At 40.8% G+C, this 17735-nt stretch overlaps 1 protein-coding gene across 1 annotated transcript in view; it reads right to left on the bottom strand.

Annotated features, from left to right (window-relative positions):
* The window catches only part of dlc1 (DLC1 Rho GTPase activating protein), an 86535-nt gene that overhangs the window by 42931 nt on the left and 25869 nt on the right, over window positions 1–17735 (bottom strand). The window lies entirely within an intron of this gene.

Raw genomic sequence — 17735 nt, forward strand, 5'->3', positions numbered from 1 at the left:
TACAGGGAACTATGTACCTGTACATTGATGCTGTGGAAAGACTTCCTGTTCACATAGTCTCCTTCATTTACTGAAGGAGCAATGATTGGAATGTGAGTGCCATCTCTACAGCCAATCACGCCTGGGAACCGTGAGAATAAATGTAAAATTTAAGTAGTAGTTCAAGTATCACCACATCATGAATTAAGTTTCGTTCATCCTGCTACCTGCAATTTTGTGGCATCCCTCTTTGATAAATCTTGTGGGTCTATGACCGGGGAACACCACAAACGAGTACAGGAGATGTTTCAGTGCAACTGTAACATTCCTGACTGCCCGACAGACGGTAGCCTTGGAAACGTGCTCAGCGTAACCAATATTATACAGAAAGCTCCCGTTTGCAAAAAACCGAAGTGCAATACAAATAATATGTACAGAACTGAGAGAATGTCCGTGATGTGTCACATGAGCAATATTAGGCCTGAGGATGTTATTCAAATAAATTATAGATTGTGCTGAAAAACGGTAACGTTCACACAGGAAATCATCAGGAAATGATAAAATGTCCAAACGCGCTCTAATCACTCTCTCCCGGCGGAGAGCTCTGCGGAGAATTTGGGCTTCAACATCTACTGGCTCTTCAAGGAAGGGGCACGCCATGTCTGACACTTCCTACAGTCAGGTTTCTGACAAAGAGGCGGAGAAGGTCAGGGTTAGTTGAAGTAAACTTGCTAGGGGGCAGGTTAGCTTCACGGAGTGTGTCGTCATAGTAACTCACTCAGAATTAATCTAAACTCGCTTTGTGAAACCGAAAACCCAGAGTTTTCGTTAACTCAGGGTATACTTACTCAGAGTTTGCACTAAACCGGCTTCCTGAAATAGGGCCCAGTACACTAACGTATAGAACGATGGGACACAATCAGTGACAACAATTGAGCCAAGCCTAATAAACTGGGAGAGGACAAAGTGATTTACTGACATGAAGGCACAGGGGATTTTACATTAAAACATATACATGTAAATATGAAGTAATAATACGAGGGGGAGGTTAATGGATGTAGTGAGGGAGTGAATGAGGGATGGTGCAACAGAAGAGGATACAGAGGAGGCAGATGATCCACTTTGGCGACTCCAAAACTGAGTAGCTGACATAAAAGGAAGAAAGACACTTGCAGCCTCAGAAACCATCCATCCATCCATCCAGCCAGCCATCCATCCATCCAGCAGCCAACCAGCAGCCATCCATCCATCCATCCAGCCAGCCAGCCAGCCATCCATCCAGCCAGCCAGCCAGCCAGCCAGCCAGCCAGCCAGCCAGCCAGCCAGCCATCCATCCATCCATCCATCCATCCAGCCAGCCAGCCAGCCAGCCAGCCATCCATCCATCCATCCATCCATCCATCCATCCAGCCAGCCAGCCAGCCAGCCAGCCAGCCAGCCAGCCAGCCAGCCATCCATCCATCCATCCATCCATCCATCCATCCAGCCAGCCAGCCAGCCAGCCAGCCAGCCAGCCATCCATATCCATCCATCCATCCATCCATCCATCCATCCAGCAGCCATCCATCCATCCATCCATCCATCCATCCATCCATCCAGCAGCCATCCATCCATCCATCCATCCATCCATCCATCCATCCATCCATCCAGCAGCCATCCATCCATCCATCCATCCATCCATCCATCCATCCATCCATCCATCCATCCATCCATCCATCCAGCCAGCCAGCCAGCCAGCCAGCAGCCATCCAGCATCCATCCATCCATCCATCCATCCATCCATCCATCCATCCATCCATCCATCCATCCATCCATCCAGCAGCCAGCCAGCTATCCATTTTACAATTCAAGGTCTGGGGTGGCTGGAGCCTATCCTAGGTATACATACAATAGGCAAGCTAAAAAGAAGTGTCAAACTCTGATAGAGGTGATATATGCATTAAAGTAGATGGTATGAAAAACAGCACGACAATCTCAAACCTCGTCCATGAAACTCAGACAAGGTGCATTTTTTTTAAAAAAGGCAAAATATTTGGAATGCATAGACCTAGCATAAGGCTTTAGACACACATAACGCATTAAAGGTGTTACATTTTATAATCCACAGAAAGCTTGTAACACATTTTTTGAAAACTTGGTAGTACCAAGGTGGAAACTCAAACTTTTACAGCCCACTGCCCACAGAAGCTGGAGAAAAACAGACTTTTCGGCAAATTTAATTCATTTCACTTTCTCCTTTAATGAGGGAAACACACTGAACTGAAAGTGTGGTGTTTACTACACAAAACAAAAATCATGCAGCAATGGGAAAAGGTTGATTACGAGGCTGAAGGAAAATACAGTGTGTCCCTGGCATGTGTCCCATAGTCATGTCTAGTCAGGAATGACTGTAATCTTATATAGCAAACATACTTACGCTAACGCGGTAAAAGGGTCCGTGCATGCTTTTGCGTATTCCCTCAATTACTCACACACTTACACACCTACAAAAACAAACTGTTTTTATGGCTCTTTCAGGAGGTTCAAACATAGCACATATCCCTCAAGAGACACACGTGGGATTTAATAGAACCTCTTCCACTGAGATCACAGGAAAGGAAAGTAGTGTTGGCCTACTTTTCTTCATCTTCATGAAGGATGAAAAACACGCAGAGAAGTAGACAGCGGAGTGCACTTGATAAAATAATAAAGCCGTGCTATTTATAGTCACAAATGAGCAGCTTGACCTAAATGTCACAGCAAATGCTCAAATGTGACGTCTGAAACTGGTGGGTGCCCAGAAGGAACATCACAAGCCATTCTGCAGAATGCACGAATGGACGACCACAAGACAAATCACCAGAGGAGCATCTGCTGCGGCAAATTAACGATACAAAGAAAACCTTAGTGGAGAGTTTTGTCCTGAAGCCACTTTGACATCAAGATGGGAGTAGAAAAGGTCAACTTTAGAAACAAGGACCTCTATTAGAGTTGTAGCCAGGCTCGAAACCCTAAAAGATGCACGCAGCTGTGATGTCAGCCATTGGTCTGTTGACTTCTATTTTAAAGCCTTAAGATTAGGCTCAGCATTTGCCTTTCTTTTGGAATCAAGTGATCATATTCACAAACAGGGTCAAGTGATCCAGTTCAGTGATGTCAACCAGGTGAAGTGAAGCCTAGAAGCTGAGACTGGTTGGAAAACACCTCAAAGAGGCCACACCCCTCACAAAGCAAAGTCATAAGCCTTAATACAAGCTGAACACACCTACACAGGTATACTTGTAAACATAGCTTTTCTGGGTGTTTTTGTCTTTTGTCCTCTCGTAAATGGCTTTTCAGATCACTGAAAATGGAGCTTCTGAAAAGTTCCTTGACAATTTTAAGAAACTGTCAAAGCTGTGCAACTTAACCTCCTTTGTTGATGTCAGACTGTGAACTCCTTGATTGTCTGTAGGCTTCTGATTGGCCAAGATGAGATGTGACAACCTGCACAAAACCGTCTGGTACATTTTCATTGCAAATTTGAGTAACAGAAAATGAGTATACTTATACTTAGTATAAAAACCATAACTATGTAACACATCATATGTAGATCCCATATCAAATTAACAACTTTAAAACGAGATGGGACAGTAATCATAAGCTTTTCTTTTCCAGTTTATAAAATCTGTGCATTAAACATACTTTTCTTTCTCCGGGAAATACAGAAAACTTACATTTAGCTCACATGTACATATTGTGACAAACTGCAGAGAAACAATTAGTGTGACTGGTTGGTTTGTTGAGCTATTAGAAAAGTTGCACTTGAAATGACCTGCCACTTAAAAAAAAAACTTACTCCATTCATGCTTGCTCATCTTCAGTAGAGCTAGCTAGATGCTGAAAACGCGACTATTTACACGCACAATGAACGCATCACTGACGTGAGAAGACAACGGAGATGTGCTAAAGGTGTAAACAGCCGTGGGATTTCATTATTTTCTCATGACTGATCAAATAACTGGCTATCAGTGCCAGGTTACAGCACATGGCTAAATAAACCAGTGGACAACAGTCTGCCAATCACACTTGAATACTCATTAGTTGAAGGTGCAGGAACGCTGCTCTTGATCGGCTACCATTAGCCATTTGAAACGTGCTATAGACAAGTGTTGCGAAGACAAAAAAGTACAAGCTGCAACCCAACAAATAGTTCAGAATAACAACATAAAAGCAACAGCAAGGTGAACATGGTGAACAAAGTAGTGTGTGATACAAGCTTTTTCAGTCCCAGCAGTTAAAATGGACTTTGTCGAGAAAACACACAGAGTGATTTTGTCTTGTTTATCTGCAGCTAAAACAGCCGCTAAATTTTCCATTCTTGCTGTGAATGTATGTTGTTGAAGCTAATTTGTTACACAGTTGCCTTGTCGGTTTTCATTCAAAGAGGTCTATGCTGATGTCACAGTGGTGCACCCATTCTGACTTCCTCTTTGGGCGTCCTTCAGGCGTGAAATGACTCTGTTGGGTCCCTGTAGAGCCACAATAGGTCCAGAACATCTGTGTGGTTTAACAGTAGACAGAGTCTGAGCAGACCGGAACATGTCTATGGGCACCCCACTGACCCACCCTTCACACCCATACAAAAGCCTGGCTGCCACTTAACAATCACACATGGACAAGCAGGGGCACAAAGACGCTCCCATATTGAAACACTAGCACTTAAATGCACTAATTCCCAACAGATAATTTTCAAAGTAACATGTCATGACCTTGATGTCTCTGTTTTGGCAGTGGTGAAAAATTTTAAGTAACATTATTCTTAGCAAGTGCTGCAGAGTTATTGGTTTCCCCAGTCCTTCATCACGCCCACACCACTTTGGTCCAGATGGTTATGTGTCAGCACCTCGTCAGCTTCACGTGGCACAAAGCAGGTTTTTGTCTCTGTGTGCTTCTGGTACAAGATGGACCCACTTATATAGTTCAAAATGGATGGAGCGGTAATGCAGATTTGGAAGTGCAGTTATTTTTGGTTTGTTCATTTTGGCGTTGAATTATGGCTCCACAAAGACTCGGCACAAGCAAACACAGTCTGTGCTTTTTTATAATTAATAAAGCTGGTGAAGCTGCACACACATAACGGCTGCTGTACTCATTTAAAATTTCACTAGTTCGCAAGATCTTAACAAGGGACACTGTAGTCACGCCAAATAACTTATTTACTATGCAAAAACCCCAAACATATATGTAATATTCATGGAAAAATGTGGCTCTTTTGGATAGACTCAAATATGAAATAAAAAGTTAGGAATAGGTTACACTATATTATACGGTTACTGGGACCTTAAAAGTCAAGGCTCGGACAAGAAGTTGAATTCTTTCATGAAGATATAGATAAAAGTTAAGCTAATTTCAACACGGCAACTGATTTAAGAGGTTGCTGTGAATAACAGTGCCTTAGTCTTGTAGTAATATTAAAGAAATTGCTGAAATGCTCTAAAATAACCAACTTAATACACCTGTTGCCTCCCTTCATAAATAGATTTATTGATCAAGATCTGGTTCTTATGCAACAGTATTACCCTATGAGCATTACAGTAGAGATAAAGTAGTTAGACCTCTATGGTAGCTGTCCAAACATGGTGCAAATGTAGAGCAGAAATAAGCAATCCATGATTACATCTCAGAAATGGCACAATGTTAAAAATGAGGTTCAACACAAAATGTGAATTTTGTCTAAATACAGCCTTCAGAGAAACTTCAGGTCACATGCATTGTTTTAGTGCACAGTTAGCATATGTATAGATGACACCTTTGTTAGGCTGATAAGAATTAAATTCAGCAAGATTTGATTTAAAAAGAAAAAAAAGGAATGTCAGACTGGCGACATGCGGGTGTACTGCGTCTCTCGCCTTTGACTGAGAAAACATTCGAATGGCTTTTGTCTGCAGCCTCATTGGTTTACTATCTGCTGACTTTCATGGTTAAATTTCATACCTGTGGCCTAAATGTTGCATTCATTGCTTCTTAAAGAAACGCTGTACTGAAAAAGTAGGCAGATTTAAGTTGGTCTTGAGAATAAATAGCTCGAGGAAGCGGTGATCTTTTTGCTTACGTCTCCAGTAGACAGTGTGTACAAAGACTGGACTAGAAGCTGGGCTTTGTCAGTGGATGAACTCTGCAGTTGAGTACATCTTTCTCCTTTCAGCTGTAAACACACTTAAATATGTGATGTAAGTGTAAGGATGACAAGGGTGGGAAATGTCAACAAGGCTATTGAGTTTCAGGACGTGTGATACTGTGCAGAAGTGAGATCCTTGAGGATCATACTGTCGGTGTTTGTTAGAAAATGCACATGCGTCATCAAGGTTTACAGACCAAAATCAAGTCATTGTCATGAGTTAATGTAAATAAATATCATCTTACCCATCTTTTGTCCTCTAGAGGTCAATTTAGATGAGAAATCATTTTACAAGGGACTAAAAAGAGTCTTGTTGAAATGCTGTCATCTCCCACAGCAAGAGAAAATGTTGGACTCACACATAAAGATTATAGAAAACTTTCATTAAAGCTTCATTAAGGGGCTGAAGACGTGTTAAGCCTGTTTGGTTCCAAACACACTAAGGCACAACTATGAATGTTTCGGTTCAGAACAACATGTTCCTGCACACTAATGTCATGAATGACATCACGCACAGTCAAAAGTTAATTACATACACATTTGCTGTTGAAAGCCTTAAAACTGAGCTTAAATCTTGAGGAAGTGACATGTATTGAAAAAACAAAAGGGAGAAATTAGTGTCACAACAGGAGAGCTGTAATTAGATCCTGTCATAATTCTTTAGCCTACTTCTCTAGTCTTCTCTCTTTCATGTAAGATAGTGATCTATGCTGCAGTGTGAGACATATCTGGAAGTGTTTGTCGATGGATATTTATTACCTGGTGCTCTTTACTTCTACTGAGGTTAGGTCCACAGGGCACTCACCTCTGGATTGATGGGGATTTTGTGTGACCCCCTTTGAAAAGGCACATCCAACAACCGAGCTGAGTTGCAAAGAACACAGATTTTAAACATGACGCAAGGACATAATGTGGCCTTAAATAAAGATACCTTTTTCTTAAAAGCACTTTGAAAAGACCTGAACTTGTAGTGGATGTCAGCCATCTGGGGCCAGCATTCCTAAAGAGCATCTCTGTAAATGCACTCTCTGTGCTGCTGCTTTTATATGATCAGGGACTATTTGTATTATTTAAAAGCAAGCTTACCAGAGACCTGGAAGTCTATTCTAATGGACTCAGTCCTATGTGTGCATAACCAACTCATTAGTTATACATGGGCCAAACCTGGTCACTAGAGAGACAGAGTAGGTATGACAGCAACACTGCTCTCTTTAAAAAGAAAGCGTCAGCCATGTTCACGAACATCTACCAAAAACGAGAAAGCTCTAAACATGACACAAACCCGTCAAAACAATCCGAACTGCTTGTTTCCTTCTCTGAGCTTCAGTACCCCACCCATCCATTAAATCCCAGTCAGCTGTTGTTCTATTGATCTGTTTGTCAGAAATACAGCTGACTTTACAGAAGCCTGGCCATAAATCCTGCCTCCTCTCTGAGACAATGACAATGCATTTTTGTCATAATGTTGCGCATCATCTTAGAGATGATAAACTACACGTGTATGTTTTGTATCTAAACATTCATATATGCAAACCGTTAAGAGGAAAGTAACGAGAAGAAAGGATGTGCACACTGAACCAGCAACAACACGAACATGCTTTTGCCACTCACCTGCCAGACGAGCCTCTCGAGCGGGCTTGCTGAGCATATCTAGGGCTTTGGAGGTAGAGGACCTGATGTGGTCACTGAAGGACCTCTGCAGTAGCAGCAGCCTCATGGAGCGAGACATGGTGATCCACCTAAGCTTACCAATGTCAGACTCCCACTCTATCTGCACACTTATTCCTGACTAAGTTGTCTTTTGTGCATTTCCCTCTCGTCAGTTAATTGGATAATATCTATCTGGAATAGCTTAAACATCACTATCATCAGTGCTCAAATATCCAAGCGTAATCTGACTAGTTTCTGCATCTACCTGGTTTTGAGCTATCTTCTGCATTGGGCTGCTTCTCCTTCTCCTTCTGTTCTGTTCGAGTCTGGACTGTACACTCCCGTCTGCTGCAGCAGGCATCAGTGCGGTAACTGCTGGGACACATCCAGCCAGTGCTGCAATGCTCTCATATTCTATTCTGCCAGAGTGTGTGTATGTGTGTGTGTGTGTGTAGTGCTGTGTGTTAAGGTGAGTAAGTGCTTTCTGACAGAAGCTTCATCCCTCTCTGTGAATAAATGAGTGGGTCACAGTCACGACTTGCATTTTATCCTGTATGTCTCTCTATTTTTGCCTCTTAACTGTTCCACCTTCCTTCACATCCAGTCTATTTACACCTGCCCTTCCCTGTCTAGACACAAGGAGCATCAATGCCTGTTATATAATGTATTTCCAAGCCAGCATGCTTGTTCTGAAGTTCCACCTGCCCTCACCTTAAAGAAATAATACGAAATGGAAGTGACGGCAAAGAAGGGGTGCAGGATAACATCTAGATCCACTCAGAGAGGACAAAATGTTAGAAGCAATTAAAGAGTGAAAAAAAGTGAGTTTAACTTGCTTTGACCACAAAAACTTCTGTCATTCCCAACAGTCAATAATCACTTTCCTAAGCCAATTCTGTGTTAAACCGTCCGACTCATAGCATGACTTACTGTAAATATATTATGGACAGACGAGAACATACAGTGAACACATACAAACACACACGTCCATAAACACAAGCTCAAGTAAATTCTATTAGTTATTGAGAAACACACATGCACTGCTGATTCTTACATAACCAAACTTAAGCTTCTGAAATGGCCAAAAACAGCATAATACAATCCGTTACTACTTGTACCACCGCGGTGTTGATCGGATAATCATGATTTGGCTTCTATTTAGCAAGTACAACTCTCTGAGATCAGCGAGGAAGCTTAAGCATTGGCTGAATTTAAAAAAAGAAGCTGTAGTAACATTTCGAAAACTTTAAACTGATTTTTGTACTCTTTTATTTTTTGGTGTTGATTTGGTGTCACATTGCAAAGGTGGGGCTACACAAGCTACTTTAAGCCTTTGAAAGATAAAATCTAAATAGGAATGTGCCTTTCAGTCAAATAAAAGTTTGTTATTACATTTTAAATGGTTTTAATATTTCATGCAAATTTAATAAAATGCTGTAAAGACAAAGAAAACACAAACTTGCACGAGAGCTACGCTGTGTTTTTAATGTTAATGCTTAGTACTCTATTTTTACATTAAAAAAGGCTCATATTGTTACCTGTGTGTGAAATGGTAACTTCTTTTTAATTGAATGCTTTTAGATTCACCAATTTGCATAAACTGCAATTGTAAATTCACCAATCAATAAACTAAGGGCTGTGGTTCAAAAGGTGGAGGGTCATTCACTAATTAGAAGGTTAGTAGTTTGGTACCTGGCTCCTCTACTCTCTATTTGCCCTTGGGCAAAATACTAAATCCCAAATGACCTCCTATGCATCCATTAGCATGCTTGCTAGGAAACTGGGAAATACTTGCAGTATTTGTTATGACCACCTTTATTCTTCAACCTATCTTTCTTGTAATCTTTTCAGGAACAGTTCTCCAGATTTCTTTCTTTCTGAGATCATTGTCATGCTGACAAATCGAGCTGTTGCCAATCAGATGTTTTCCAGATGGTACTGTGTTATAGATTAAAATCATAATGTGGTTTTCTGTGTTCATAATCCCATAACTTTTAAAAAGACTTGCAATAACATTGTCACGATCCTGGGTCTTATGACCCAGTGTTTTGAGTTTTAGTTCATTTTGATGTTTTAGTTTATGTAAGCCCTTCAGGTTCCTAAGTTCATTTGTTATCATGCTTAAGTGTTTCTAGTTCTTATTATTTTCCCCTCGTGTTTCCAACTATGGTAAATCTCCCCTGCTTTTCATGTGTTCATGTCTGTGTCTTACATTGTGAAGTTTGGGTTGTCATGTCTACGTCTCATTATGTTTCCTGTTTTATTGTGAAGAGGTCTGGTGTTTCTGTGTTAATCGTGTTCAGTTTTACTCTTCCCCTGTGGCGTTGTTATGTTCATGTTGATCTACTGTTCCTTTCTGTTCCATGTTTCAGATCCCTATGTTCTGTCTCCCCCAGTCTGTTAAGTCCACATGTCTTGAGTTCCGTCAGTGTGTTTCCTGTTTTACTTTCACAGTCTGTTCTATGTTAATGTTTCTAGTTTTGCTTCCCTTGCCTCGTCCTGCTTAATTACTCTCAGCTGTGCTCTCCTCCTGTGGCTCATTCCCCCTCGTTATCCCTCAGTGTATTTAAGCCCCATGTTTCTCTTTGTCAGTGTTGCGTCCTCCATCATAGCTGTGTGATTTTTCCCTGTGGCTCCTTGTGTTTTAGTTTTTCCAGTTTAGTTTATTTTGTATTGTTTTTCGTGTCCCACTCCACACCAGCAATAAAGCTGTGTTTTTTGAGTTTACCTTTTGTCTCTGTGAGTTTGCGTTTGGGTCCTACTTTTGCCTGCACACAGCCGTACTGTGACAAACATTGGCTAAAATGCAGCTCCAAACTACGACAGGCTTCGCCATGTTTTACAGATGGCTGCAGAGGCTCTGTTGTACCTCTCTCCTGACCTCACCTGTTGTTGTGATAAAGATTTGTTTCAAAGACTTGGATGTATCACTACATAAAAACTGTTGCCACTGGTTTTCAGTCCAGTTCTTGTGTCATATGTCATACCTGAGTCAAAGTTGTGCTTGAATGACTCATAAGTCAGTATTTAGTGAGATAACTGTGTTTTCCAGCTACAACAGGACATTATTTTCAGTACAAAGGCAAGCAACAAGCTAGTGATTGCAATGGAGAATTTAGCAGCTAAAGCGCAACATATTTTCTTCAGAAGATAATGAAAAGACAAGACAAACAGTGATTGTTTGACCAGAAAGAAGACTGCAGAAAAATATATTATAAGGTGATAATAATTTCATTTGCATTCAGTTTGTTATGCTGCCCCCAAATAATCATCCAACCAGAAAAAAAGTTAATATCTCACAGTTTACTGAACTTAAAAACACTCTATCGTCTTTTAGACCCAACAGTCTCATACTCGTGTGTGTGTGTGTGTGTGTGACTATTTGTGTTCTGCTAAACTGCATTTTGTTACATTTCACACTAAGCTCACACTTGAGAAAGATCAGCCAGTCATGCTGATTGCTCCAGCAAGTGAAGGTAATGCTTAGGCTAATTGCAGTTTCAAGATAGCATTGTGCTCATCACGGCCAGTTGACTTTATGGTCTCCCGGGGTTTGCTGAGACTCATAACGTTGGATTGTTGCATCTTAACCTTTTCACAACTTTTTAGTTCATGCTCCCACAACTGTGGACTGATGTCCTGGACAACCTAATAAATAAGGATTAGGGCGTGATAAAGAAAAAGAAACTATGGAAGTATCAGAGTTTCCGTTCCTCCTTCACACACTGGTTTGACTCACATGACATGAGTTGTTGTTTTCAGGCGAGTGCGCTTGTGTGCGTACACCAGGACACAAACAGAAACCCTCTGGGTCAGTGTGTGTGTATCACAACATATTGGTGGACTTTCCCTCTCTGTCTCCAGTATACCTGTGATAGGGGGCAATACGCAGACTGTAACCTGGATATGAGGGTAAATATGCTGAAGCAGAAAACAATGCAAGTCTCACACCTCAGGAAGGAAAGCACTGCCAAATGCCTCCTTTGTCAAACAAGTGTACAGCCTGCCAGGAGTGTGCACGAATACCAGAATCCACAGAATACAGTCTGGAGAGGGTTACATGCCAACATACTGACCCAGATATGGAGACAGGGGTGTTGTGCTTTGGGAAGACTTCAAACAGTGCATAGGAACAGTATGCCAGGGTCTTCCATCAAAATGTCTATGAAAAACAATGCGCCCATTGCAGAAAAGCCAAAGATGTGTTATGTGTGTGTGTGTGTGTGTGGCACAGTGTGACTGTAATTGTGTGCAAGTTCCTTTGATGTGACCACCCACTTGATTTCTTAAGCTTGATTTAGACTTCTGTGATAAACCTACATCCTAACTTACATAGTAACCGGAAACTTCTTTTGTCCCCACATTGCAAACTTCCACGGCATTCTAGTCATTGTGCTACGCGTTGACCTGACGTGTAGATACAATTTTCAGGAGGTGCTCGTCAGGTTACGCAGAACTTTGCTGCGTAGGGTTAAAATGGAGTTCCAGTTATGGCGTAGGTTATGATGTAGATGCAGAACTATACACTCCCTCACATGCTAGCTACCAGTTAATTCAAGGTATAAAAATGAAGTTTCCGAAATCACGGAAAAAAAAAACCCAGACATCTTAAGATATATAAAGGAAAAAAATCCACCGACTGAGTGAGAATCTGAGTGAACCTCAGTCTCTCTCCCTGACAACCAAACAAGGGGAATAAACCAGCCAGGGAGTGACAGAGCCTGCTGAGCCAGGACTGATTCATTAGCCTCGGGACAGCATTGGCATGCTACACCATCATCACTGGGGAGATTTACAACCTCCTGGCTATGGATGAAAATTCCTCCAGGATTATTTAAGATAAAGAATATATTTAAGAGGATATACACCTCTTTGAAAATGATAATAAAGAGAATAGGGAGTGACATATCCAGAATGGCATCAATTGGTTACTTAGTTACCTCCCAACTTATCCATGTTTCTTATTTGAAGCAAAAACCAAAAAATATTTATTTCATGTGATGAAAGCCTTTGCAAAAAATATTCTCACATCCGATGTCTAAAACTAACTTTTTGGTTTCCTGACCAAGAGACAGACAAGCCAATCCACTGGCTAAGCATCGCAGAGATCAAATTTACATACATACATTTACATAGATATTTAGGTAATAATTATGTATGCAACCTTAAAGACATGGTCATTATTTGAAACAAATTATGAACAAACAGAAGGACCTGTATAATTCATATAAATCTACTTTGCTATTAAATGTATTCAAGAATGAAACCAACTTGATGGTTTTGTTAAACATGTGATGTTTATCGACCTTCTATACACTCTCTGCAGTTACCCTGTTCCATTTACTCACCTTTGTGGTGGACAACCTCAGAGAATTACCCGCCAAATGGAAATTTTTACCCACATTACACCTGTTACCCGCCCTTCACACAGGGAGGTAGAAGGTAAGTGCCAGAAAGGTCAGAGAGTGTTTTTTAAACCACAACAGAACTTATTACCTCAACCTTAACCTAATGTCATGAGTTTCTATAAATGGTGACATTAAAAATAAAATACAACCAATATCAAAAAGGTTTCTTTATGCAAAAAGACTAAAAAAAGACAATTTTCTTTTACGTCACAACAGCAGGTAGCTCCAAATGTTTGATTTTGCTGATGTTTTTTTCCTGATGCAACCCCAAAGGGATTTGTGTCTCTGACTGGGATCAAGCCTAAACCCATTACCAAAAAACTAAAATAAAAAATCAGTGACAAATATAAATTTCTCACCATCCATGTAGAACATTTACTCGGCAGCTTCCATGATAGTCTTCTTCTTCTACATACGTTGCATGTATTGTGGGTACTGAATCAATAGCTGTTGAACAGCTATAATAAGACTGATGACGCAAGGCCTCTTTCACCTCTTCTGGCTTATTTCTATAGAACAGGGGAGACTTTTGTTGTTGTAGGTTCGGGAGTTTCAGGAGGAGTTCCTGTTGTAAATTCCCCTTCATGTGTGGTTTCCTTTTCACAGTAAAGGAGATGGATGCCCAAAGAAAGAGCTCTCAAAATTCACAGGAGGAACACTTACTGTAATACAATATGATTCAACCAGAAATCTGAAGTAGCAGAACAGTGAAAGATCAAATGCTTCCAAACTTTTTTAAAATTCCAAACTATCCCAGATATCCTTTGACATCAAGCATGAGGAAACTGGATTATGTACATTCAAAGGGAACAGTTGTGATTTGCAGTTGTAAATCTTTCCACCTCAGACTCAAAAGTTTGAAATATAAACCAACTCAGCTGCAGTATGTTACACTACAGGTCTCCATACAGGAAGTAAAGGAGAGGGTGTCAAATGGGAGGGGAGAGGAGGGGCTGGTTGGGGGGGGGGGGTTAGGCCATCAGAGACGGATGGGGGAGGCCAGGAATGTGACCTTGCACAAACACATTGACTCCTGTACTTGGTATGAAGTGGGGAGGGCAAAAAGTGGGATAAGGCAGACTCAATTAAAGAAGAGGAACAAGCAGCAGAAAACAAACATCAGTCATGAGCTGCTGTTGACTTGGCTCCAAATACGAAGAGCTTGTTTACATATGTCAGAGCGCTTTCTCAGATGACAGCGCTGCCGTTAAGAGGGCACGCAGCTGCAGGAAAGAGGCAATTGTCGCAAATGAGAAAAGCAAGTTGTTCAACTCTGCTAACTGTGATGTTCTCTGAATTAAGTGGGACGCTGTGTGGGAACGTGGTCTGTTGGAGCCAAAATGATCAGTCACAAGATCTGCAGAGAAAACGTGATCCTTAAGACACCATCTGTGCTCAGAGGACTGATTTACTTGTTTGCACAGATGACTAAGTCTGTCACATATTCCTCACAGATACACCATATTTCTAAGAACTTCTACTAAAGGAAAAAAAATAGAAAAATATACTTAAATTTCTTTTTCCCCCCGTTTTATTAGATGAGTGGATCAGTTCTGTCTCTTTTACACAATAAGCCTTCTGTCTATTTATTGAGCCTTGTTCTGCTGAAGGTGTATTCCTCTTAAAAGGGAATTTTTCCTTCCCACTGTCACCAAGTGCTTGTTCACAGGGGTCACCTGCTTGGTGTGGTGTTTTTCGCTTATTGTAAAGTGTATTACTTATAATATAATAGACCACTTTGAGGCAACTGCTGTTGTGATTTGGTGGCGTATAAGTCAAACTATTAAATATAGTTAAAACATCTTTTTGGCTGCTTCTTTCAGATTCAAATCTTCACATGAATCATATTGACATTACAGATCAGAAACTATTGACTTTATCCACACGCTGATATCTTTTCACTTGACCAGACGGCTGTGCCTTCAAAAGGGAGTTTTTTTGATGTGAGATTTTCTAATGATTCATTCTGGGTTCCCCACAATTTAACGCTCAGGTCACTTCTAATAAACAATTATCTTACCATCAGCCGTAAATACCAGTAACATCACTGTAACTGGAAAGAATAGTGACTAACAGGGAAACAGGAAAAAAAAACAGCGCCAGACAGACATGATGAGGCAAGTTATTCACAGTCGGAGCATGAAGAATCCCACTGAGGGTATCTAACCCTCCAGTTTCCTTATTCTTCTTATCGCCAACTGCTAGCCAAGACACGTAGGTCCAGGTAAAAAGCCGGGATTTGACCCTGCTATTGGTTGGATGCCCATCATTGTGTTTTATATTTGCACTGGTTTATATTTAGATCAGTTAGGCAGATCATGGTGCCTCTAAACTCAACTACAGCCAAGAAAAAAACACAGAAGACAGACCGACTTTGCTATCAGTAATCTGCAACGTGGATTTCTGACATGTTTACAACATTGCAAGTTTTCACATCAGTGAACATTCAGTTTAAGCTTGTGTGTTATTACCCTCAACAGTGTCTATTATTATCAAACTTAGTTTGGATATCAAGTTATATTGTGGATCTGGATCCCATTCAGCAAAGAACCTGGATTCGTTTCATTTTGTAGGCAGCACATATTATCTTGTTTTGGCAAGACCACTGTCACTGGTTCAAATAACAGAAGCTGTTGTTTGAATCATAAACAATAAAAATGCCAACATTTAGCTTTTTTTGTTACTTTGTGCTCTATCTGCTACACTCTGTCTTCTCTGTCTTCAAAAATTAAAACACCATCATTTAGCTGTTAGCTATTTTCTCTTTAGCTTGCAAATTATGAAATATAGATAATCAAATAATTTAGGATATTGGTAAAAAAGATTTGTTTTCAGTAAGATAATTATCATTACTGTACTGGATACGGATTTAACCAAGTGCTATAATAAACAATTATGTTTTTCTGCTTTCACATTTCAGTTTCTGGTTATGACATGGAGGGCGATGTCTACGACATTTCTAAGTCATAAATTGGCAATAAAGGTTACTCCCAGATGATCCAATAGTACTGTAAGAAAAGCTTCACAGTAGCTAACCCTAGTTGTTAAACCTCACCCAGCCATACCAACTATGTGCTACCTTAACCTGCTCAAATAAAGAGCAGATAAAGGAGTGCTTGAAGTGTTCAGGCCTACAGCAGAAAGCATTAAAAATATTAAATCCTCCAATATAGGCTGTCTTTGCTGTTTTCCTTGTTGTGTTTTTACTCCACGAGGCAAGTCTGTCAGCTTCCTATCTTTTATCCAAGAAAAAGTTGCCTCTGAAGATAAACAGAGGCTTTTTTTGTTTAACAAAAATTGCCTCTTTGTTATAGTAATAATACATTTGTGGTAATGAATAAATAAATGAATAAATCTGAGTGTATTCTTAGTTTCAGCAGCATAACATACACATCGCATCTCTCACCTCATCATGACTGTCCTTATCCTCCAATGGTATGCGGTATGTCTTGTGTCTTTTCTTGCTATTACAGTTAACTGGTACTTTGCAGGCCCTGTAAAATCAGGCAATAACCAGCAGGACAGGAGCTGTAGCTCTGCAGAGCAACAGACACATGGTCTTTGTGCGCAGCCAAGCCATAACACTGGCTAAGGTACATCCAGTGACACAGGCAGGTCATCAACCGTGCCATTAGGGAGCATGGACTGTGGAAACGTCTTGTTGATCACTAGTGAGCTTCTGTTGTTGCACACATAGTAAAATTAACCATGAATGAGCTGTCTTTCATAGCAGTGCAGCAGGAGCCTTCAGGGCATGGCGTGTGATGTAACACTGTCAGAAATGTGTCATTCCAAGAGGCCTTAAATGCTGGCGATACAGAGAGGGCTTTGAAGTGCCACAATGAACACTGGGCCTTGTGCACCCCCCCCCCCCAAAAAAAAAACAAAAAACAAAAAACCTCCCATTGTAACCCCATCCTCCCCCTCCATCCACATCCACGGGCCCTATCACACAGACGCAAAGATTGAGGTTACATAACTTGCTTACAGGGAGTCAGAGTGATTTAATTTAAGAAAAATGAAGAACAGACTTTGACCCCATTGAAGCTGCCAAAGTACTTTTTTTTCCCAAGCTTTAACTTAGAATGCAGGTAGCACTCACATATGCACAGCATGCACACACACACAGACACAAGGACATATTTGGGACATTTTCCATTCAATAGTGGTATTAATTAGAGAGAGAAAGGGACAGACAGAGCAAGCCTGAGTGAGGACTCTCATCAGGCTTTGAGACAGCAGGGGGCAATATGAAAGCCTCATCTCCTACGTCGAACCACCTCTCCGGTATTGTTTACCAGCATACTGACGACATGGGGGGGTGTTTAATGAACACTGCTCCCCTGCCGTCTGTCTGCAAGTAGGTCTGTACATCCACAGTTTCCTGTGCACTATGTGATAGAGAGTGGAGGGAGCATTCACTACAGATTTGAGTTTTTTCTTTAGATCGATTCATAATAAAGTGGCCCATTGGGAGAATTGCAATGTAATGATATAACATGTCAATAGAAATAAGTCTTTTCATCAGATTCATTCATTCAGAATAGATTATTTGTATT

The sequence above is a fragment of the Rhamphochromis sp. 'chilingali' genome, assembly GCF_963969265.1.
Source record: "Rhamphochromis sp. 'chilingali' genome assembly, chromosome: 4".
Lineage (NCBI taxonomy): Eukaryota > Metazoa > Chordata > Actinopteri > Cichliformes > Cichlidae > Rhamphochromis > Rhamphochromis sp. 'chilingali'.